Raw genomic sequence first — 24,513 nt, 5'->3', positions numbered from 1 at the left:
CAATTCTCTATACGGTCACCTCTCAATCTCTTATGTTCCAGTGAGAAAGGTTCCAGCGTATCCACCCTATATGGAGGTATATTCATATCCAGTTATGAAGTGTTCAATGCTGGTGCAGGCTGGAAAGATCATGTGGTTTACTCCTGCTCCCAATTAATCCTGGCTGTTGCGTTTCTCAGCCCCATTCTCCCAATTTCTCCCCACAACTCTCAACCTCTGATACTCCATCCCAGTGTTAAACATACTCAGTGACCTGGCTCCACAGTTTTCTGTGACAATTAATTCCATAGATTCACCACTCTCTGGCTAAAGAAATTTCTCCTAATCCCCATTCTCCCTTTATGCTGAGGCTATGCCCATGGGGATTAGTCTCTCCTCCCAATGAAAACATCTTCCCAATGTCCACTCTGTCCAGGATGTTCAATATTCTGTACGTTTCAGTTAGATCCCCCCTGAGTGTGGTCCTGTTACTCAGCATGAACCAGACCCTTCAGGATGAGGACAGCAGGGATTAGGTTCAACAAAGTGAGAATGGAGGGAGAGTGTGTAGGATGGAGATTTTCAGCTTTGAGGGAATAAGAGAGGAAAGAAAGTTTGACATAAATTGTAATTGATCAGATGAGCCGATGGGCCAAAGAGTGGCGGATGGAGTTTAATTTAGACAAATATGAGCTGTGGCATTTTGATGAAGCAAATCAGGGCAGGACCTATGTGGTTAATGGTAAATTCCTGGGGAGTGTTGATGAACAAAGAAACCTTGCAAAGCAGGTTCATAGTTCCTTGAAAGTGGAGTTGCAAGTAGATAGGATAGCAAGGAAGGCGTTGGTACGCTTTCCTTTCTTGGTCAGAACACTGAGTTATAGGAGTTTGGAGGTAACGTTGTGGATGCACAGGACACTGGAAAGGCCACTTTTGTTCTGGTTTCCCTGCTGTCGGAAAGGTGTTATGAAAAGTGAAAGGGTTCGGAAAAGATTTAGGAAGTTGTTGCCAGAGTTAGAGGGTTTGAGCTACAGCGAGAGGCTGAATCGGCTGGGGCTGTATTCCCTGGAGCGTCTGTGACCATTCGAAGTTAATAAGGGGCATGTATATGGTGAATAACGGAGATCTTTTCCCCAGGATATGGGAGTGCTAAAGTAGAGAGTATAAGTTTGAGGTGAGGGGAGGGGGGGTGGAAGACTTTAAAGGGACCTGAGGTGTAGCATTTTCATGTAGAGGATGATGTGTGCATGGAACAAGCTGCCAGAGGAAATGGTGGAGGCTGGTACAATTACAATATTTAAAGGCATCTGGATGAGTATATGAATAAGAAGGGTTTAGAGGGTTATGGGCCAAATGCTGGCAAATGGGACGAGATTAATTTTGGATATCTGGTTGGCACAGACGAGTTGGACGAAGGGTCTGTTTTCGTGCTGCATGACTCTAATGATCTTTGGTGAAAGCAAAAATGTCGCTGTGAAGAGTGGACTTTCAGAAGCAGCTTTCAAAGATGTTTTGCCCTTACGAGGAGCATAAATATTCTTTTTTTTTGTAAGTTGCAGCTGAGTGAGTGACATCCAGGACTTTGTTAGAAAGTGGGAATTCATTGCACTGTGGGGATGTAGTGTTTTAAGGTTTGCCGGCAGTAAGTACAGTGTGCTGAGCGAGAAGCCTAGTGAAGGGTTAGGTCGGTTTTTGTTTAAACTGTTCATTTCTGTCAGGCTCCAACATTGTATTTCCAATGCTGTCAATCAGAAGGTGCAGTGAATCAGTAACTGGTATCGTTAGAAGCCTTACTATTTTCAGTACTGCAGGTTCATCAGCATTATAAAGGTCGCTGGCAGCAGTGGGAGGTGTGGGCTGTATTCACTAGAAATGATTAAGCATTTAGATAGTACACATACAAGACGGCAGGGTGGGAATTGTATTTCGCTTTGTGGAAGATGGGGCATTCTGGGTGCTGTGATCTGGGGCAAACATAGCTGCAGTATACCATTGAATCCCTACAGTGTGGAAGCAGGCCATTCCGGCCATCGAGTCCACACGGAGCCCTCCAAAAATACACCAACCAGACACACCTCCCAACCATTCCACCATCACCATCCCATCAGGTCTTTTCTGCTGGCGATTGAGACTAGGCTGCAAGATTAGGGGGGAGTAGAATTCGGACAGAAATGAGGAGGAGCTGGTTTTCCAAGAGGTCGGTGCATCTATGGAATTCTGTGCCCAAGGAAGCAGTAAAAGCAGCTTCATTAAGACACTGTTGCATGGGTTTTTGCGTGGTAGGGGAATTAAGTGTAGTTAGGATAATGCAAGTAGGAGGAGCTGAGGTGATTGATAGATCAGCCATGATTTTAATGAATGGCGAAGCAGGGTCGATGGGCCAAATGGCCTACTGTTTCTATTACTTTGAAACGATAACCCTGCGTTTCCCATGTCTAACCCACCTAACCTGCACAACCCTGGACACTGGGCAATTTAACATGGCCAATCCAAATCAAGGCCGGTGAGAAATGGAGTGATGTGGAAAATAAACATCAGAGAATGAGAGAAAGGGATAAGGAGAATAAATGTACTAGCAATCAAAACTGGATTCTAACCATTGCAAAAATTAAAACTAAAAGCTCAGTATGTGAATGTGTGCTGCATTGTAACAAAAGCGAATTAATTGACTGCACATGTTGAAGAGAATGATTCTGATCTGAGACTCCTTACAGAGATATAGCTTCAGAATGATAAGGATTGGATCCGGAATATCGAGGGGATACGTGGCATTCAAGACGAGTGGGAAGCTCAGTAACGGTAGAGGATGGGCACTGCTAACCAAAACACTGATAACACGGTAGTCTGATGTCAGCTCGGATTTCAGGTCCTGATTTCTCTGTCAGCTGATCTCCCTGTTCCCACAGAGCTGGATGTTGTCTGTTCTCAGCTCTGCTTGATTTCTGCTGAAGCTTTGACCCCCTTTTACACCTTCTGGGGCAATAAAATATTCTGAGCCTCCTGAAAATGACACCTTATCTATACCTCTCCTGATTTTAAAAACCTCTATAAAGTTATCTGTCAACTTGCTAGGCTCCGTTGGAAAAATGTCCCAGCTTCTTCTTAACTCAAACCCTCCATTCCCAGCAACATCCTGGTAAAGTAGGGAATAAGGAATTGTATCAAATCACATAAATGTACTGTCTGAAACAATCTGGCTGTGTTCTTGCCTGAGATATTGAGAGTCCCTGGTGTAAGTAATTACGAATGCAATTATTTTGGTCACAGAATTGGGCAATCATTTTGCAACAAAGTGATCTACTCTGATAAGGACGTAGTGGTCATTTCTACGGTAAGTGAACAGTTTGTAGATCAGGGAGATGAAGTTCCAAACACTTGGGAAGGGCAAGAAATGACTGTGATAAATAAGACAAAGAACTGTGGATGATGGAAATCTGAAACAAAAACTGAGAACACTGGAAAAACTCAGCAGGACTGGAAGCATCTGTGGAGAGAAAGCAGAGTTAAAGTTTCGAGTCCGACAACTCCTCTTCAGGATTCTGAAATAGTTTGTGAGAACCCCTTAAGTCATCTGCCCAGCTTTAAGACCATAATATACAGGAGCAGGATGAGGCCATTTGGCCCATCGAGTCTGCTCCATCAGTCGATCACGGCTGATATGTTTCTCCATCCCATTCTGCTGCCGTCTCCTCATAACCCTTGACCCCTTCCTAATCAAGAACCTATCTCTGTATTAAATGCCCTCAATGACTTGGCATCCCTTCTCCGAGTGGAAACATCATCTCCACATCCACACTATCCAGTCATAGAGTAGCACAGCGCTGCCTGACCAACTGTGATCTCCAGCATTGGTTGTTTTCAAGAAGCATTCCAGCATCTACAACAACGCGCTTCTAAATTTTGTACCCAGTTGGTTAGCTCTCCCGAGATCCCGTGAGATTTATCCTTACTCAACAATCCACTGTGTGGTACAATTAACAGAGGCCCCTGTCCCCATCTCGTTCTGCCCACAGTAGTAGCACGATAGCTCAGTGATTAGCACTGCCTCATAGTACCAAGGACCCGTGTTCGATTCCAGGTTTGGGGCGACTGTTTGTTTGGAGTCTGCACATTCTCCCCGCCGTGTCTGCGTGGGTTTCCTCCGGGAGCTCTGGTTTACTCCCAAAATCTAAAAATGTTCTGGTGAATTGGCCGAACTAAACGGGCCCTCAGTGTGCATTAGTCAGGAGTAAATGTGGAATAATGGGATAGAGGAATGTGTCTGGATGGGTTACACTTTGGACAGGCAGTGTGGACTTGTTGGGCTGAATGGCGTATTTCCACATTGTAGGAATTCTACGTGGCATTCCCCCAACTCCAGAATCTCAGAGCTCTTGGCTTTTCCCATGGATAGTGTGGGGGGAGGGAAACAGTGTTTTACACGGGAGGAAGGTTCGGTGAGTGTGAAGCTACAACTAAACGTAGTGCATTACTTGAGCTGTTTCCCCGGTATACCAGAGGCTGGGGTTGACCTTACAGATGTTTATCGAATCATGAGAGGCAAGCATAGGGTAAATAGACAAGGTCATTTCCCGGGGATGGGAGAAGTCCAGAACAGGAGGCTAATATGTTTGGTGTGAGGGAGGCAAGTGTAAGGAATGATCTGCCGGAGGAAGTGATGGGTGTAGTTCCAATTATAACATTTAAAAGGCAGTTGGATGGGTATATGAATAGGAAGAGTTCAGAGGGATATGGGCCAAGTACTGGTAAATGAGACGAGATTAATTTAGGCTATCTGGTCGGCACAGATGAGTTAGACCGAAGGACCTGTTTTTGTGCTGTGTATCTCTATGACTCTGGCTTGCTCGTAATGTTTGCCATGCCTATATGTTCAGTTTCTGTCTGGTGTCGGTGCCAATGCCTTGATATCTCATTTCCTCCAGCTCCCCACGTCCACCTCCCCAGATGTTAACCATTTCATGTCTGGGGGTTTCTCAAGAAGCTGCATTGAATGTTCATCCTGAATTGACATTTTTTTTGCTTCCCAAAAGCAGACTTACTCACTCCTAGATGTCGTGAAAGATGCTAGCTTTCAGGTAGATGTAGCCAAAATTCAGAGGTGTCTATCTTGATGTTTTCACTTTTCGGTCTCTGTAAGATCCTGAATCAGTACCGTCAGGAGAATTAGTTTGAGCGGAGTGAGAATAGAGGGGTGAGAGAGGGTGGGATGGTGCTTTCAATTTTTTGGAAAAAGAAAAGAATCTTTTGCGGAAAGTAGAATTGCTTGTTTGGAATTTCTAACCTGGACTGACAGTGATGATCTTTGTAATCTCATTTTACAGATTATTTGAAGATCTGAAGACGGAAGATTTCGCCCCAGGGGGAGGAGGGACAATCAAGAGTCAACCATACTGCTGTGGGTCTGAAGTCACATGTAGGCCAGACTGGGTAAAGAATGCAGCTAGGACAACTGAGTGAATCCTTTCCCACAACGGCAATTTCCTTCCCTAAAAAGGATATGAGTGAATCAGATGTCTTTTACCTCCACCAATTCAAAAGATCACATTTAGTTTTGGTTCCTTCATATGTAAATCCCACAACTTTTTAAAAGTTACATTCTCAAGATAGCTTTAACAATAGGTGCCATCTCAGCTCAGATAATGCATTGAAAGTATGAGGTTAAAGTCTGTGTTCCAATATTTCTATCCTACCCATGCCCCTTATTTTATAATCCCCTATAAGGTCACCCCACAGCCTCCTACGCTCTAGAGAAAACAGCCCCAGACATTTCAGCCTTTCAATATAGCTCAAATCCTCCAACCTTGGCAACATTCTTGTAAACCTTTTCTGCACCCTTTCAAGTTTTATAACATTCTTCCAATAGGAAGGAGACCAGAATTGCATGCAATATTCCAAAAGTGGCCTAACCAACATCCTTTACAGCCGCAACACGACCTCCCGACACCTACACTGAATGCTCTGACCAAAAAAGGAAGGCATACCAAACGTGTTCTTCACTATCTTATCTACCTGTTTCAAAGGGAGACTCCCTCCCTCTGGGCAAGATCTGGGAACAAAGCAATGTCTCCCTCTTTCCATTCCTTATCTGGGGGCGAGGGTGTGGGGTGGGTTTGGACTTGCCCACACTGGGGAAACAACATCAGTATTCACCCTATCCATACCATTCATGATTTATTAACCTCTATAAGGTCACTCCTCAACTTTTGATGCTTCAGAGAAAACCAGTCCCAGCCTATTCATCCTCTCTCTTTACCTCAAACCCTTCAACCCTGGCAACAGCCTTGTAAACTTTTTCTGAATCGTTTAAGTGTTAAATCCTTCCCAAAGCAGAGAGACTGGAGCTGAACATAGTGTTCCAGAAATGGCCTCATCAATTTGGGACATCTGGTCAGCATGGACGTGTTGGTCTGAAAGGTCTGTTTCTGTGCAGTGGAGTTTTATGGCTCTATGGTCGGGACATAACCCATGTCTACATTCCCCCCTCCATCCTGCCACTTGTTGTGTGGTTCAAACCATGGATCTCAGTTGGTCACCAGACTCTGACAATGTCCAAATATCTTGAGGCATTTCTCACATAAGCTAGCCGCAGTAAGAAACTTTATTTTTCCTAATTTTAATTGTCCAAACTTCAGAACTGGAAGAGCTCTCTCTTTTACCCATGTAATCATCCTGACAGCCTCACTGGGAAGGGAGAAAGTGGAGCCAATCTTTACACCGGGCAGATTTTGTCACAGACTCAGAGGAGGCGAGGACTGCAGATACTAGAAAGTCAGTGTCAAAAAGTATGGCACTGGAATGTGATGAAGGGCTTATGCTCGAAACATCAACTCTCCTGCCCCTCGGATGCTGCGTGACCTGCTGTACTTCTTATAGTGCCACACTTTCCAACTCAGATTTCTTCAAAGAGTCAAACATTTGAGGTATATACCTCCTGATGTCACTGCATGTTCCAAATTGTTAAGAGTCTCTTAATAGATGCTCAACTGACCAGTGAATGTGTGCTATCTTGAATACTAATACACGTCACATCTACATAAAGAGTTTAAAATCTCTCTACTCGGTGTGGCTGAAGAGGTGTCTCATCAGATGGGACGGCCGACTGAAGGCCTTCCCACACACTGAGCAGGTAAATGGTTTTTCCCCGGTGTGAACACACTGGTGTATCTGCGGGGCAGAGGAATCTGTGCTCCCTGAAGGTGGAGCAGGAGAACGGCTTCTCGCTGATGTGAATGTACTGGTGAGTTAGCAGAGAAGTTGAATGGGTGAAGTCCTTCTCACACACTGAGCAAACTAATGGCTTCTCCCCGGTGTGAACCCGCTGGTGAGTCACTAGGTGGATAGGTGAACGAATGCCTTCCCAATACACTAAGCAGGTGAATGGCTTCTCCCCGGTGTGACCACGATGATGGGAATCAAGCAGACACAGGAATTTGAATTCTTTCCTGCAATCCTCACATTTCCATGGTTTCTCCATCATGTGGAAGTCCTGGTCTCTCTCCAGGTTTGACAATCAGTTGAAAGACCACTCACACACAGAATGTGTTCTGTCTCTTGTCACTGCAAATGGGATGTTGCTATTTCAGGCTGTGTATCCGCTTACAGCTCTTCCCACAGTCAGTTCACTGCGACACTCTCACTCAGGTCTGTGTGCCTCAGTCTCACTGATGTTGGAAACCTTTTGAAGCAGACAGGGCAGCAGAGAAATAATAAATCCTGACAGATTCAAAGGCTGATGATGATTGTCTCTATCAGATCTTGTTTTGATATTTCTGGCTGCAATTCCTTCCCTTTCTCATATCCTGTAAAAGGAGATTACAGGAAGCATCACCATCTGCACAGGATAGAAATTCAAAACAGACAATTCAGCCCATTGAATCTGCTCCACCATTTATTACCATAATGTCTAATATTATAATCCAAAAATCCACATTCATGCCTTATTATTGATTCACTTATTGACTAAAATTCTGCCCACCATCTGCCTTGACTATACTTAGTGATAGAAATTCAATAGCCCTGTCATTCATTGCCCTCTGAGAGAAGATATCCACCTCATCTCCATCATAAGTATGCGGACACTTAAGATTAGAGGCTATTCCTTCTGGTCTGAGACTCTCCCAAAAATGAACACTACCTTTTTGGCAACTAACCTTTCAGGCCCACTAAGATTCTGATATTTATTCAAGATCTCCTCTCATTCTTCCAAACTCGAACGAATGCTCAACTAAGCTTCTCAACATTGCATCATTTGCAAACACGTCAATTCCCAGGATTAATTTTGAGAACGCTCTCTCACCAGCTTCCAGTGTTTCGGTCATCTCCTCTACTTCGAGGGACCAGAAGTAGAAAACACACAAGTTACAGCATAATAAAAGAATGATAAAGAATAGACATTTTTCTAGCAGCAATTCGAAGTTGTGCAAAAAATTTCAGATAGAAAAAGAGTCCAATCATACAGTGTTAAGGAGTCAGATGGCTTGGGGGAAGAAACTGTTGCACAATCTGGTCGTGAGGGACTGAATTGGGAGGTGGGTTGGTGGGGGCGGGGAAGTTGGAGTTCCTCGCTGCCACATAATTGTGTGCCTCAAACTATGCATAAAAAGTTGTTCAACTCATCCAGCAGTGGGGAGGCACCACCAGCGCAACCAGACAATGCTGTTCGGTGGGTCATGATGGCCTGGATGGCCTTCCACACGCTCAGTTTATCACTGCTGTCCTGAAAGTGGCTGTGTATTTTTTGTGTGTATGCACATTTTGACTCTTTGATGCCCGGGTCAGGTTGGCCCTCACTGTTGTTAGGCCCGCCTTGTCATCTGCTATGAAGGTAGAATCGCAGGTCCTCAGCACTGCACACACCTTTGCAGTCATTCATGGCTTCTGGTTGGGGCAAGAAGTGATGGTCTTGGACAAAATGACACCGTCAATACACTTGCTAACGTAGGAAATAGCCGACACCATGTACTCCTCTAAATTGATGGAATCGCTATCATTTGTCATCTCCCTGAACACCCACCAGTCAGTGCGCTCAAAACAGTCTTGAAGAGCAGAAATGGCTCCACCTGGCCTGGTTTTACCTGCTTCAGAACCGGTCTGATACGCCTGTATACTGGGATTAGCATAACAGAGATGTGCTCTGAGGAGCTGAGGTAGGGCAGGGATATCAGTTTAACCCCAGAATGAGAAAAGAAATTGAAAAGGATGGGAAGGGTGTAGAAAGAAAGTGCCGTACTCACAGATGTTGGACAGAGGAAGGAAGTTGCAGTCTGGGCTGAAGCTCTATCTTCATTCAGAGAAGTAGTAGCAGCTTCCCGAGCTCATTTGGACAATAGGTGAGCTCTGATTGGCAGGAGGACTCCTTTCTGGTTCTCCAGGGTTTGCAATTGGTCAGTCGACAAGTATGGTTCATGTCTTTGTGCGACGTACGGGCCGTTGGCCAAAAGGACCTAGAACACAGCGACATCACCGGTTGGCGCTGCAATTCCTATTGGCTCCTTCAGGACGCCCCGCCCTCCATCGTGAACGTCACAACGCGGGTCGAGGCCAGTTTCAGAGGGAAACTCCCTCCCTCTGGGAAACATCTGCGAACAAATCAATGTCTCCCCTTTCCATTCGTCATCCTGGCTTGGAGACGGGGAATGAGAGGGGGAGGTGTAAAACTATTCAATATAGCAGCTGGAAAAAGAGGAAGTTAATCAAATAGAAGGGGTTTCAGATTCTCTCAGTCTCTCAAGGCTTTCAGATCCGCAAGGCATTTATCAGGACTGGAACTTGAGAAGGGACAGAGATATATCGAGTGTTATTAAATGGTGATATATTCAATGTGCTAGCCTCTGAGATTCAAATACAATTATCTGTTGTATTTTTGTCCTTTAGCTATGTCATATACTTCCAATTATAGAATTATTGAAGGGAACAGTAAGTGACCATTGGACAGAGACCTCCCAATTCATATACTCAATGCTCTGACCAATATAGGGCTAATTTCTCTGGAGTGTCAGAGGGTGAGGGGTGACATTATACAGGTTTATAAAATCATGAGGGGCATGGATAGGGGAAATAGACAAGATTTTTTTTCCCAGGATGGGGGAGTCCAGAACTAGCAGGCATAAGTTTACGGTGAGAACAGGGACCTAAGGGGCAACTTTTTCACGCAGAGGGTGGTGCATGTATGGAATGCGCTATTAAAGGATGTGGTGGAGGCTGCTACAATGACAACATTCAAAATGGCATCTGGATGGGTATATGAATAGGAAGGGTTCGAGAGATATGGGCCAAGTGCTGGCAAATGGGACTAGTTTAGGTTTGGATGTCTAGTCAGCATGGACAATTTGAAATGAATGGTCTGTTTCCGTATGTACATCTCCATGTTTCTAAGGCTCTATGACTCACCCTAGAGCTCAAACCCTCCAAGCCTGGCAACATCCTTGCACATCTTTTCTGAACCCTTTCAACTCTAACATCCTTCTGACAGCAAGAAAGCCAGAATTGAACACAATATTTCAGAAGTGGCCTCACCAATTTGGGATAACTGGTCAGCGTGGATGAGTTGGACGGAAAGGTCCGTTTCCATGCGGTTAGGTTCTGTGACTCTATGGTAGGGATATAACCCATGTCTGCATTCCCTTCTCCATCCTGCCATTTGTGGTGTGGCCCGGCCCTGGGAACATCAGTGGGTCACACAGACCATGACAATTTCAAAAATACCTCCAAAAGCCACCAGGATTGTAAGACATTATCAGAAACTCTCATTTTCCCAATTTGTTCAACCTTCAGTACTGGACAAGCATTCTCTGTTTCCCATGTTATCGTCCTGACAGCCTCCTGGGGAAGGGACAAACTGGAGCCAATCTTTCCATGGGATAGATTTCTTCACAGAGTCAAACATGACAGGTATACATCTCCCGACTCCACTGCATGTTCCAAATCAGTAAGTGTGTCTTAATAGGTGCTCAACTGACCAGTCAATGTAAGCACTCTTGAGTATTAATAGTCGAGAGTGTATTGCTGGAAAAGGACAGCAGGTCAGGCAGCATCCCAGGAGCAGGAGAATCGATGTTTTGGGCATAAGCCCTTTATCAGGATCGATGTTCAGGCAGAAGCCCTTCATCAAAATCAGCTATTCCTCAGAACTGCCTATGGAACCATCTGATCTCACACGGACTCCGGACCACATTCAGCCCAACACAGTTTGAACCTGATCAGGATACCCAGTGCACCTACAAATTCAAAACCTTCAGCAACAATTCTCTTTCCGGATCCTATGCTCCATGCTATCAGCCATGCACCGCCACCTACTTTACCTGCAGTCAGTCCAGCCTCAGCAATACTCCCCTTCCTCTTGAATACTAATACAAGTCACACCCACAAAGAATCCAAACGTGCTCTGCTTGGTGTGACTGGATTGGTGTCTGAGCAGATGGGATGACTGACTAAATCCCTTTCCGCACTTGGAGCAGGTGAAAGGCCTTTACCCAGTGTGAACCTGCTGGTGTCTCTGCAACTGGAATAATCTGTGAATCCCTTACCATACACAGACCAGGAGAACGGTCTATCCTCAGTGTGGATGCGCCTGTGCGCCAGCAGAATGGATGAATGTCTAAACCCTTTCCCACAGACGACGCAGGTGAACACCCTCTCCCTGGTGTGAATGTGCCGGTTTGTCTGCAGGTCAGAGGAGTTAGTGGATCCCTTCCCACACTTGGACCGAGTGAATGACCTCTCCCCAGTGTGAACCTGCGGTGGTTCACCAGGGTGGATAAATGAATGAACGCCTTCCTGCACATGGAGCAGGAGAACAGTCTCTTCCTGGTGTAAACTCGAAGATGCATAAGCAGGGCAGACAAATTAATGAATACCTTCATGCAGACACAGCAGCAGGATGGTCTCTTCCCTGGTATGGACCTATTGGTGGATCAGCAAGGCGGATGACTGGGTGAATCCGTTCATGCACTTAGAGCAGGCGAACGGCCTCTCTCCGGTGTGAGCCGGCTGGTGGGTCACCAGGGTGATAAATAAAAGAACTCCTTCCCACACACGAAGCAGATGAAAGGTCTTTTCCTCGTGAAACTCTACCAGTGGATCACCAGGGTGGATAAATGAATGAAGCCCTTGCTGCACATGGAATAGGTAAATGGCTGCTCCCCGGTGTGACCATGGCAATGACGTTCAAGCAAAGATGGAATTTTGAATTCCTTCCCACAGTCCCCACATTTCCACGGTTTCTCTATGATGTGGGAATCCATGTCTCTGTCCAGCTTTGACAACTGTTTGAAGCACCACTCACACATGGAACGTGTTAAATCTCTTGCCACTGCCATTCATCAGGCTTAGTTTCCAATTAAGGAGATCATGCATGTCCTGCTGTAGTGTTAACTTGATTTGCTACCTGTACTCAATAACCTTTCATTCCCTGTCACTCAAAATTCAGTTCAGTTCAGCCTTAAATACATTCAAAGAGCCTGTCGCTATTACTCTCTGTGTGGGAGCATTGCAATAAAGAAGAGAGAATAAATTCCTCACTCTGCCTGATATGGGAAAGCCCTTATTTATAATCTGTGTCATCGAGTTCTAGATTCTCTGACAAGGAAGCATTTTATTGGCATCTATCCTGACAAGCCTCCCCTCCTCAGAAAGTGCCGTACTCACATGTTGGACAATGGAAGGAAGTTGCAGTCCGGAATGAAGCTCTATCTTCATTCAATTTCAGAGTTAAACTCCCTCCTCTAGACAACACCGAGGAGCAAAGCAATGTCTCCCCTTTTCCATTCTTCATCTTGGGAGGGAGAGATGGGGGAAAACTGTTCACTGATTGCAACTGCAGTGAATCCAGGGAGGGACAAGACTCTGCAAAGGTGCTCAGATGCTCTCTGTCCCTCTTAAATGTATTTTCACTTTTTTCCTTAATTTGGCACATTCATTTGAATACAATTTGCACCCTAGAAATGGATAGCTTCTTTCCTCACGTACACAAATAAAGGGGTAGTTTCTCATGGAACTGATTAGCACATTGTTATAAACAGTACATATGTGTTGCTTCACTTTGAGTATATCTATTATTATTCACTGTTGTAAAAGTTTAATGGCTAATATGTTTCACCTTCTAATAACATTCTATATTTCTTGTCATCTTTTTCATTTAATAGAATAGAAGGAAGTTATTCAGCAACTTAAATGGCTTTCTTTTCTCAAGCGGCCTTGATATTTTATTTTCATGTCCTTGATTCAGCTCCATTTGCAGCATCTTTGACAGCATTTTGTTCTATGTCATTGTGTATGGAGGAAAGCTTCACTTAGGTGATTCTTAAGGCTGGCTGACTGCATGACAGTTTTCAGTTTTGGTGTCCTGGATAACGTGTGATCAGAAGGCATCTGGCAGTTTACAGGAATTTGGTGCCGATGCTATGTTCATTTAACAGCACACTTACTTTGTTAATTTTTCTGAAGGATATCAATTGAAAGACCAGGGTTGAACAAGGGAACCACACTTGCTATCCTCCAGTCTTCTGGCACTATTCCTGTAGACAACAAGGACATAAAAATCAAGGCCAATTGCTCTGCAATCTCCTCCCTTGCTTTCCAGAGAATCCTAGGATAAATGCCATCAGGCCCAGGGGACCTATATATTTTCACCCTTTCCAGAATTTCCAATACCTCTTCCCTACATACTTCAAAGCTATCCATTCTAATTAATTGTGACTCAATATTCACATTCGCAACCATGTCCTGTTCCTCAGTGAATACTGACGAAAAGTATTCATTCAGTGTCTCCCCAATCTCTTCAGCCTCCACGCGCAACTTCCCATATCTATGCATGACTGGACCTTTTCCTACCCTAGTCATTCTTTTATTCCTAACATACCTATAGAAAGCCTTTGGGTTTTCCCTAATCCTACCAACCAAGGACTTTTCATGTCCCCTCCTTGCTGTTCTTAACTCTCTCTTTAGATCCTCCCTGGCTACCTTATAAACTTCAATCACCCCAATTGAACCTTCACGCCTCATCTTTACATCGGCCACCCTCTTCACTTTAACAAGGGATTCCAATTCATTATTAAACCACAGCTCCCTTACACTACCCTTTACTCCCTGCCTGACAGGTACATACTTATCAAGGACACTCAATAGTTGCTCCTTGAACAAGCTCCACATATCGATTGTGCCCTTCCCTTGAAGCCTACTTTTCCAAGCCACGCATCCTAAGTCATGACTCACCACATCATAATTTCCCTGCCCCCAGCTATAACTCTTGCCCTGCAGTGCACACGTATCCCTCTCCATCATCAGAGTAAAAATCACTGAATTGTGGTCACTGTCCCCAAAGTGCCCACCTACCTCCAATTCTAATACCTGGCCTGATTCGTTACCCAGAACCAAATCCAGTACGGCCTCACCTCTTGTTGGCCTGTCAACATATTGTGTCAGGAAACCCTCCTGAACCCATTAGACAAACACCGACCTAGCTAACGTACTCGAGCTATAGCTTTCCCAGTCAATATCTGGAAAGTTAAAGTCCCCCATAACAACCATCCTATTACTCTCACTCTTCTCCCTAATCATCCTCGCAATCCTTTCTTCTATGTCTCTCGGACTATTAGTAGGTCTGTAGAAAACTCCTAACAGGGTGACCTCACCTTTACTATTTCTAACCTCAGCCCAAACTTCCTCAAATGGCGAGTCTTCATCCATCGTCCTTTCCACAGCTGTAATCCTTGACAAGCAATGCCACACCTCCCCCTCTTTTACCCCCACCTCTGACCCTACTAAAGCATTTAAACCCTGGAACCTGCAACAGTCAGTCCTGTCCCTGTTCTACCCATGTCTCCGTAATAGCCACAACATCGAAATCCCAGGTACCAACCCACGCTGCAAGTTCACCTACATTATTTCGTATACTTCTCGCATTGAAGTATATACACTTCAAGTCACATTCCTGTTTAGAGGCACCCTCCTTCGAGATTGATGCCATGTTCCTAACCTCCCTACACTCAAGTTCCTGCACCCTAAAGCTACAGTCTAGGTACCCATACCCCTGCAGAGTTAGTTTAAACCCCCTAAAAGAGCACTAGCAAACATCCCCCGAAGGATACTGGTGCCCCTCAGGTTTAGGTGTAGACTATCCTGCTTATATAGTTCCCACCTTCCCCAGAAAGAAGCCCAGTTATCCAGATACCGGAATCCCTCGCTCCTGCACCATCACTGTAGCCAAGCATTTAACTGTTCTCTCTCACTATTCCTCGACTCGCTATCACGTGGCACGGGTAACAAACCAGAGACAACAACTCTGTTTGTTCTAACTCTGAGCTTCCAACCTAGCTCCCTGAAAGCCTGCCTAACATCCTCATCCTTCTACCTACCTATGTCTTTGGGGCCAACGTGGACTACGACTTCAGGCTGCTCCCCCACCCCCTTAAGGAGCCGGAAAACACGATCAGAGACGTCACTTACCCTTGCACCTGGGAGGCAACATACCAGTCGTGAGTCTCTCTCGCCCCCACAAAACCGCCTATCTGTGCACCAAACTATCGAGTCCCCAATAACTATTGGTCTGCTCTTCTCCAAACTTCCCTTCTGAGCAACAGGAACAGGCTCCGTGCCAGAGGCCTGAACCCCATTGCTTACCGCTGGTAAGTCACCCCCCCCCACCCCCGACAATTATCCAAAATGGTATACTTGTTCATGAGTGGAACGACCGCAGGGGGTCGCTGCACTGGCTGCTTTCTCCAAGTTCCCCTCACTGTCACCCATCTGTCTGCAATCTTTGGAATTACTGGTTCCCTAAAGTTCTGATCTATGACCCCCTCCGCCTCCCGAATGATTCGAAGTTCATCCAACTCCAGGCTCCAGTTCCCGAACACAGTCTTGGAGGAGCTCTTCCTGCAAGTGTAATCAGCAGGGACGACCATGGCATCCCTCATCTCAAACATGTCGCAAGAGGAACATTGCACTGCATTCACGGCCATCCACTAAATGTAACTTTTAAAAAATGCTAGTTCTAAAGAATAGAACCAGCAAAACGCAGCACTTACCTGCATAGCACAACGGGTCATACTATCAGGTTAGAGGAGGAGGGCGGGTGGGAGGCACTACCCATGTAGTGCCTGGGGTCCCTCTCCTGCGCGCCTTTACAGGGAAAAAAACCTACCCAGGGAAGCTTGCGCTACACCAGCTTCTGGGTCCGCTCCGCGCTTTTTTCCCTATAAAGGCGCGCAGGAGAGTCGCGGAGATGTGACTTGACTCTCTAGTCTCCCCAATGTTCTCGAGATCGGTGGAAGTCTTCTTACTGCCGCAGCCCGGGTACGATTCCCGGGCAGAGAGGAAATTTTCAGCAGAGCTACAGGAATGAATCTACGTCTCCCTGGTAATCTCGTGGTTAGGATTTGGCGCTCTCACCGCCGCGGCCCGGGTTCGATTCCCGGTCAGGGAAGCAGTTTTCAGCGGGTCGACGGGCTATCCAATCGTCTTAAATGCGCTGTACGGTTGTTTATTGATCTTCGTCGTTCCTGGGTGCTGCAGAGTGAAGTAGCTCGTTGAAATGGCATCCTGATGCGGATTTGTTTGCATGTGTTGGGATGATTGTTTCTGCAGCTCCAAACGAGTGAACAATCCTCACTCTCTCGGCGGAGCAGGACAGGGCTGTTTGGCAGTGCCTGTTTGTAGACGCGGTAACGTTTGTGTAACAGTTTAAATTTAATTTTTTGTATCGCAGATTGCAGACAGATGGGTGACAGTGAGGGGAACTTGGAGAAAGCAGCCAGTGCAGCGACCCCCTGCGGTCGTTCCCCTCAAGAACAAGTACACCATTTTGGATACTCGTATGTTGGAAGACTTACCAGCGGTAAGCAATGGGGTTCAGGCCCTGGCATGGAGCCTGTTCCCGTTGCTCAGAAGGGAAGGTTGGCGAAGAGCAGAGCAATAATTATTGGGGACTCGATATTTTGTGGCACCGATAGGCGGTTTTGTGGGGGCGAGAGAGACTCACGATTGGTATGTTGTCTCCCAGGTGCAAGGGTAAGTGACGTCTCTGATCGTGTTTTCCGAGTCCTTAAGGGGGAGAGGGAGCAGCCCGAAGTCGTGGTCCACATTGGCACCAACGACATAGGTAGGAAGAAGAATGAGGATGTTAGGCAGGCTTTCAGGGAGCGAGGTTGGAAGCTCAGAGTTAGAACAAACAGAGTTGTTGTCTCTGGTTTGTTACCCGTGCCACGTGATAATGAGTCGAGGAATAGTGAGAGAGAACAGTTAAATGCTTGGCTACAGGGATGGTGCAGGAAGGGTGGATTCCGGTATCTGGATAACTGGGGGTCTTTCTGGGGAAGGTGGGACCTCTATAAACAGGGCAGTCTACACCTGAACCTGAGGGGCACCAGTATCCTTGGGGGGACGTTTGCTAGGTATCTTTGGGGGAGGGGGTTTAAACTAACTCTGCAGGCGCATGGGAACCTAGACTGTAGCTTTAGGGTGCAGGACCTTGAGTGTAGGGAGATTAGGAGCTTGGCATCAATCTTGAAGGAGGGTGCCTCTAAACAACAATGTGACATTGAAGTATACTTCAATGCGAGAAGTATACAAAATAAGATAGGTGAACTTGCAGCGTGGGTTGGTACCTGGGATTTCGATGTTGTGGCTATTACGGAGACATGGGTAGGATTGGCTGTTGCAGGTTCCAGGGTTTAAATGTTTTAGTAGGGTCAGAGGTGGGGGTAAGAGAAGGGGAGGTGTGGCATTGCTTGTCAAGGATGGTATTACAGCGGTGGAAAGGACGATGGAAGAACACTCGCCATCTGAGGTACGTTGGGCTGAAGTTAGAAATAGGAAAGGGGAGGACACTCTGTTTGGAGTTTTCTATAGGCCTCCTAATAGTCCTAGAGACGTAGAAGAAAGGATTGAGAGGGTGATTCAGGAGAAGCGGGAAAGTAATAGGGTGGTTGCTATGGGGGACTTTAACTTTCCAGATATTGACTGGGAAAGCCATAGCTCGAGTACGTTAGATGGGTCGGTGTTTATCTATTGTGTGCAGGAGGGTTTCCTGACACAATATGTTGACAGGCCAACAAGAGGTGAGGCCGTACTGGATTTGGTTCTGGGTAACGAATCAGGCCAGGTATTAGAATTGGAGGTAGGTGGGCACTTTGGGGACAGTGACCACAATTCGGTGATTTTTACTCTGGTGATGGAGAGGGATACGTGTGCACTGCAGGGCAAGAGTTATAGCTGGGGCAGGGAAATTATGATGCGGTGAGGCATGACTTAGGATGCGTGGCTTGGAAAAGTAGGCTTCAATGGAAGGGTGCAATCGATATGTGGAGCTTGTTCAAGGAGCAACTATTGAGTGTCCTTGATAAGTATGTACCTGTCAGGCAGGGAGGAAAACGTCGTGTGAGGGAGCCGTGGTTTAATAATGAATTGGAATCCCTTGTTAAAGCGAAGAGGGCGGCCTATGTAAAGATTAGGCGTGAAGGTTCAATTGGGGCGATTGAGAGTTATAAGGTAGCCAGGGAGGATCTAAAGAGAGAGTTAAGAGCAGCAAGGAGGGGACATGAAAAGTCCTTGGTTGGTAGGATAAGGGTCAACCCAAGGGCTTTCTATAGGTATGTCAGGAATAAAAGAATGACTCAGGTTGGAATAGGTCCAGTCAAGGATAGTAGTGGGAAGTTGCACATGGAGGCCGAAGAGATTGGGGAGACACTGAATGAATACTTTTCATCAGTATTCACTCAGGAACAGGACATTGTTGCCGAAGTGAATATTGAGTCACAATTAATTTTAATGGATGGCTTTGAGGTATGTAGGGAAGAGGTATTGGAAATTCTGGAAAGGGTGAAAATAGATAAGTCCCCTGGGCCTGATGGCATATATCCTAGCATTCTCTGGGAAGCAAGGGAAGAGATTGCAGACCCATTGGCCTTGATTTTTTATGATCTCGTTGTCTACAGGAATAGTGCCAAAAGACTGGAGGATAGCAAATGTGGTTCCCTTGTTCAAGAAGGGGAGTAGGGAGTAACACTAGTTCCTATAGCCAGTGAGTCTCACTTCTGTTGTGGGCAAAGTCTTAGAGAAAATTGTAAGGGATAGGATTTATGAACATCTGGATAGGAATAATGTGATCAAGGATAGTCAGCATGGTTTTGTGAAGGGCTGGTCTTGTCTCACAAACCTTATTGAATTCTTTGAGAAGGTGACTAAGGAGGTGGACGAGGGTAAAGCGGTAGATGTGGTGTATATGGATTTTAGTAAGGCGTTTGATAAGGTTCCCCATGGTTGGCTACTGCAAAAAATACGGAGGTATGGCATTGAGGGTGCGTTGGAGGTTTGTATTAGGAATTGGCTGGCTGGAAGAAGACAGAGGGTAATAGCTGATGGTAAAGGTTCATCTTGGAGTGCAGTTACTAGTGGTGTTCCGGAAGGATCTGTTTTGGGACCATTGCTGTTTGCCATTTTTATAAATGACCTGGAGGAGGGGCTAGAAGGTTGGGTGAGCAAGTTTGCAGATGATACGAAAGTCAGTGGAGTTGTTGACAGCGAGGAAGGATGTGGCAGGTTACAGTGAGATATAGTTAAGCTGCAGAGCTGGTCAGAAAGGTGGCAAATGGAGTTCAATTTTGGTTAAGAGTAACAAGAAGATGGATTACTGGGCTAATGGTTGGATACTTGGTAGTGTGGATGAGCAGAGGGAGCTTGGTGGCCATGTACACAGATCTCTGAAAGTTGCCACCCAGCTAAATAGTGCTGTGAAGAAGGCATATGGCGTACTAGCTTTTATTGGTAGAGGAATTGAGTTCCGGAGTCCTGAGGTCATGCTGCAGTTGTATAAGACTTTGGTGCGGCCGCATCTGGAGTATTGTGTGCAGTTTTGGTCGATATACTATAGGAAGGGTGTGGAGGCGCTGGAACGGGTGCAGAGGAGGTTTACCAGGATTTTGCCTGGTATGGTAGGAAGATCGTATGAGGAAACGCTGAGGCACTTGGGGCTTTTTTCATTGGAGACAAGAAGGTTTAGGGGTGACTTGATAGAGGTGTACAAGATGATTAGGGGTTTAGATCGGGTTGGCAATGAGAACCTTTTTCCACCTAAGGAGTCAGCTATTACGAGTGGGCATAGCTTTAAATTAAGGGGTGGTAGGTATAGGACAGATGTTAGGGGTAGCTTCTTGACTCAGCGAGTCATGAGTTCATGGAATGCCCTGCCAGTAGCAGTGGTGGACTCTCCCTCTTTATGGGCATTTAAACGGACATTGGATAGGCATATGGAGGATAGTAGGCTAGTGTAGGTTAGGTGGGCTTGGATCGGCGCAACATCGAGGGCCAAAGGGCCTGTACTGCGCTGTAATTTTCTATGTTCTATGTTCTATTAAGCTGCATCAGGACATTATTTCAACGAGCCACTACACACTGCAGCACAGAGAAACTGCGAAGAGCAGAAGAAAAAGATGTATATAGTGTATTTAAGGAGAACAGGTACCTAATAAACCCAGTCCGCCGATTTCTCAATGATGCTTCCAAGTTGACTTCAAAAATTCGGTTTGTCCTTCCATTTTTTGCATTTTATTTTGTGAGTTTTAAAAATTCCGAAATCCTCTGACTTGAGTATTGGAGTTGGTAAGTTACGTTGTGGCTGGACAGGACACTGGAATATTGTGGAATACTTTTGGAATATTGTGTGCAATTCTGGTCTCCCTCCTATCAGAAGGATATTGTGAAATTTGAAAGGGTTCTGAACCACCAATGAGTCCGCAGAGAGGAGAGGCCCTTCTGCTGCCGTGAGTACGGGAAGGCCTTCAGTGATTCCTCTGCCATGCGGACGCACCAATTGGTCCACACCCGGGACGGCTGTTCTCATGCCCTGTGTGTGAGATGGCTTTCAGCAGTTCTTCCCACCTGCTGAGACACCAGTGGGTCCACACCGAGGAGAGGCCGTTCTTCTGCCCCGAATGCAGGATGGGCTTTGCTCTTTCTTCTGACCTGATGGCCCACTGGTGGGTCCACATGGGGGAGAGGTTGTTCAGTTGCTCTAAGTGCAGGAAGGCCTTCATCAAACCTCAGACCTGCATATGTTTGGACAGGACCACCCAGAGAAAACACACGCAGACACTGGGAGAATGTACAAACTCCTCACTGGCTGGAATCAAACCTGGGTCCCTGGTGCTGTGAGGCTGCAGTGGTAACCACTGAGGCACTACATATTGCAACCTGAAGTAGGCAAGCAGGAGGTTGGGAGAATACAGCAAGCCAGGCAGCACCAGGATGTGGAGTAGTCAGCATTTTGGGTATTAACCCTTCTTCAGGACTGAAACGTTGACTTCTCTATGAGAAACGATTTACAGAATGTTGCTGGGGTTTGGAGGGTTTTAGCTACAGGGAGAGTCTGAATAGGCTGGGGCTGTTTTCACTGGAGCATCGGAGGCAGGGGAGTGACCTAATAGAGGTTACAAATTCATGAGAGCGATGGACAGGGTAAAAGACAAGGTATTTTCCCTGGGATGGAGGACTCCAGAACTAGAGGGCATTGGTTTAGGGTGAGAGGCGAAATATATTAAAGGGACAACTTCTTCATGCAGAGTGTGGTACATACATGAAATGAGCTTCCAGAGTATATGGGTCAGGTGCTGTCAAATGGGACTAGATTAATTTAGGATATCAGGTCAGCATGGAAAAGTTGGACTGAAGGGTCTGTTTCCATGTTGTATGTGTCTCTGACTACTGGTCCTGATGTAAGTTTAAAAGAGAGTCCAAGTAACTTTGAATACTTCAATCTTGTTGAGCTCACCTCCTCAAATGTTTCAAATGACTCCCTCCGAGCGATACTGTTTAAACATGCTGAGTTGGACAAAATATCCTATCAAGTTCAACACAAACCCAGAGTTGAAGATGTCAGAAGTCACACGATACCAAGGGGACCAAAACTGATCACAATATTCCAGGTGCAGCCTTATCAACGTTCTGTATAACTACACTATATCTTGCCAACATCTATACTCAATTCCTTAACTGATGAAGGTTAGTGTGCCTAAACCTTTCTTCACTGCCTTGTGTAGCGATGTTATCAGAGATATAGGATCGACTTTAAACTGATCCACAATCCAGCGACTGGGAGCACCGAAGCAGAGTAGTGCAGCATGAGTGTGCTGGGCACATAACCCAGAGGTCGATGGGTCAAAACCATGTGATCCTATTGCTCAATGTCTCCATAAGCTGCTTTCCTTGGCAAGTGTGTTCTGTTCTGTATCTTGCCTTTGCATCTGCTTCCCAAAGCTTCTTCAGTGGAGGAGTGACAGTGGCAGCTGGAGCTCAGGAGCTCACCAACCCCCTGGGGCTGGAGGAAGATCCGAGCTCCAAAAGGGGGGCCCAGCTAGAAGCTGGATTTGCTCAAGGCTTGTATCTATTAACTTATTTAAATGGTACCTACTGTATGGGGCTTTGGTTCACATTAAAACCGGAGGATCATGTCAGAGTGTTTGTTTATATTTAGCAGCTGTAGTTGGTAAAATACACTCCCTGGAGGAACACCTTCTATGATGCTGCATTTCTTGCCTTCTGCACTTCCCCCATTTGTTATCTCTCATCTCAACTTTACATTTTATTTGGTCAAATTTGATTTCATATTTATCAGACTTGGTATTCACTGTGTGCTATTAATTTGTTTGTTCGAATATTGTAAGTCAAAATTAATGGTGTAATTTCATTTCTGATGTCAGAGTTTGACATTGAATGTGCAGGTGTGAATACCAGTAAGCTGTGAAAATAAATCAATAACTTGTGATTTTACAGCAAAAAGAGCAGTTTACCGCTATCAATGGCATTGTCTCATTTGAAGGGGATGAGTTGAGCCTGACCAACAAACCGTTTCAAACAGTCACTAATTTTATTAATATTTTCGTTATCTTCATTAAAGATAATAACTCCGGCATGCTAAAATTTATACAATTTGTTTGTAAGATTTATTTATATGTCCATTGCTCTGCCACATTGGGGAGACTGGATGCTAACTTGCAGAACATTTCAGGGAACAGCTCTAGGACTCCAAACCCATGTAGTGCCTGGGGTCCCTCTCCTGCGCGCCTTTACAGGGAAAAAAACCTACCCAGGGAAGCTTGCGCTACACCAGCTTCTGGGTCCGCTCCGCGCTTTTTTCCCTATAAAGGCGCGCAGGAGAGTCGCGGAGATGTGACTTGACTCTCTAGTCTCCCCAATGTTCTCGAGATCGGTGGAAGTCTTCTTACTGCCGCAGCCCGGGTACGATTCCCGGGCAGAGAGGAAATTTTCAGCAGAGCTACAGGAATGAATCTACGTCTCCCTGGTAATCTCGTGGTTAGGATTTGGCGCTCTCACCGCCGCGGCCCGGGTTCGATTCCCGGTCAGGGAAGCAGTTTTCAGCGGGTCGACGGGCTATCCAATCGTCTTAAATGCGCTGTACGGTTGTTTATTGATCTTCGTCGTTCCTGGGTGCTGCAGAGTGAAGTAGCTCGTTGAAATGGCATCCTGATGCGGATTTGTTTGCATGTGTTGGGATGATTGTTTCTGCAGCTCCAAACGAGTGAACAATCCTCACTCTCTCGGCGGAGCAGGACAGGGCTGTTTGGCAGTGCCTGTTTGTAGACGCGGTAACGTTTGTGTAACAGTTTAAATTTAATTTTTTGTATCGCAGATTGCAGACAGATGGGTGACAGTGAGGGGAACTTGGAGAAAGCAGCCAGTGCAGCGACCCCCTGCGGTCGTTCCCCTCAAGAACAAGTACACCATTTTGGATACTCGTATGTTGGAAGACTTACCAGCGGTAAGCAATGGGGTTCAGGCCCTGGCATGGAGCCTGTTCCCGTTGCTCAGAAGGGAAGGTTGGCGAAGAGCAGAGCAATAATTATTGGGGACTCGATATTTTGTGGCACCGATAGGCGGTTTTGTGGGGGCGAGAGAGACTCACGATTGGTATGTTGTCTCCCAGGTGCAAGGGTAAGTGACGTCTCTGATCGTGTTTTCCGAGTCCTTAAGGGGGAGAGGGAGCAGCCCGAAGTCGTGGTCCACATTGGCACCAACGACATAGGTAGGAAGAAGAATGAGGATGTTAGGCAGGCTTTCAGGGAGCGAGGTTGGAAGCTCAGAGTTAGAACAAACAGAGTTGTTGTCTCTGGTTTGTTACCCGTGCCACGTGATAATGAGTCGAGGAATAGTGAGAGAGAACAGTTAAATGCTTGGCTACAGGGATGGTGCAGGAAGGGTGGATTCCGGTATCTGGATAACTGGGGGTCTTTCTGGGGAAGGTGGGACCTCTATAAACAGGGCAGTCTACACCTGAACCTGAGGGGCACCAGTATCCTTGGGGGGACGTTTGCTAGGTATCTTTGGGGGAGGGGGTTTAAACTAACTCTGCAGGCGCATGGGAACCTAGACTGTAGCTTTAGGGTGCAGGACCTTGAGTGTAGGGAGATTAGGAGCTTGGCATCAATCTTGAAGGAGGGTGCCTCTAAACAACAATGTGACATTGAAGTATACTTCAATGCGAGAAGTATACAAAATAAGATAGGTGAACTTGCAGCGTGGGTT

The 24,513-nt window shown here is 46.0% G+C and overlaps 2 non-coding genes across 2 annotated transcripts; both read left to right on the top strand.

Annotated features, from left to right (window-relative positions):
• Positions 1–16,330: 16,330 nt before the first annotated feature.
• On the top strand, positions 16,331–16,402 carry trnae-cuc (transfer RNA glutamic acid (anticodon CUC)). The gene has a single exon. It is a non-coding gene; the product is annotated as a tRNA-Glu (tRNA).
• A 6,864-nt stretch (positions 16,403–23,266) lies between these two features.
• trnae-cuc (transfer RNA glutamic acid (anticodon CUC)) lies at positions 23,267–23,338 on the top strand. Its single transcript has one exon. It is a non-coding gene; the product is annotated as a tRNA-Glu (tRNA).
• Positions 23,339–24,513: the final 1,175 nt, after the last annotated feature.

The sequence above is a fragment of the Hemiscyllium ocellatum genome (assembly GCF_020745735.1).
Source record: "Hemiscyllium ocellatum isolate sHemOce1 chromosome 27 unlocalized genomic scaffold, sHemOce1.pat.X.cur. SUPER_27_unloc_20, whole genome shotgun sequence".
Taxonomy (NCBI): Eukaryota; Metazoa; Chordata; class Chondrichthyes; order Orectolobiformes; family Hemiscylliidae; genus Hemiscyllium; species Hemiscyllium ocellatum.
Note: the sequence above shows the minus strand (reverse complement) of the source record. Positions and strands in the feature narration are given on the sequence as shown.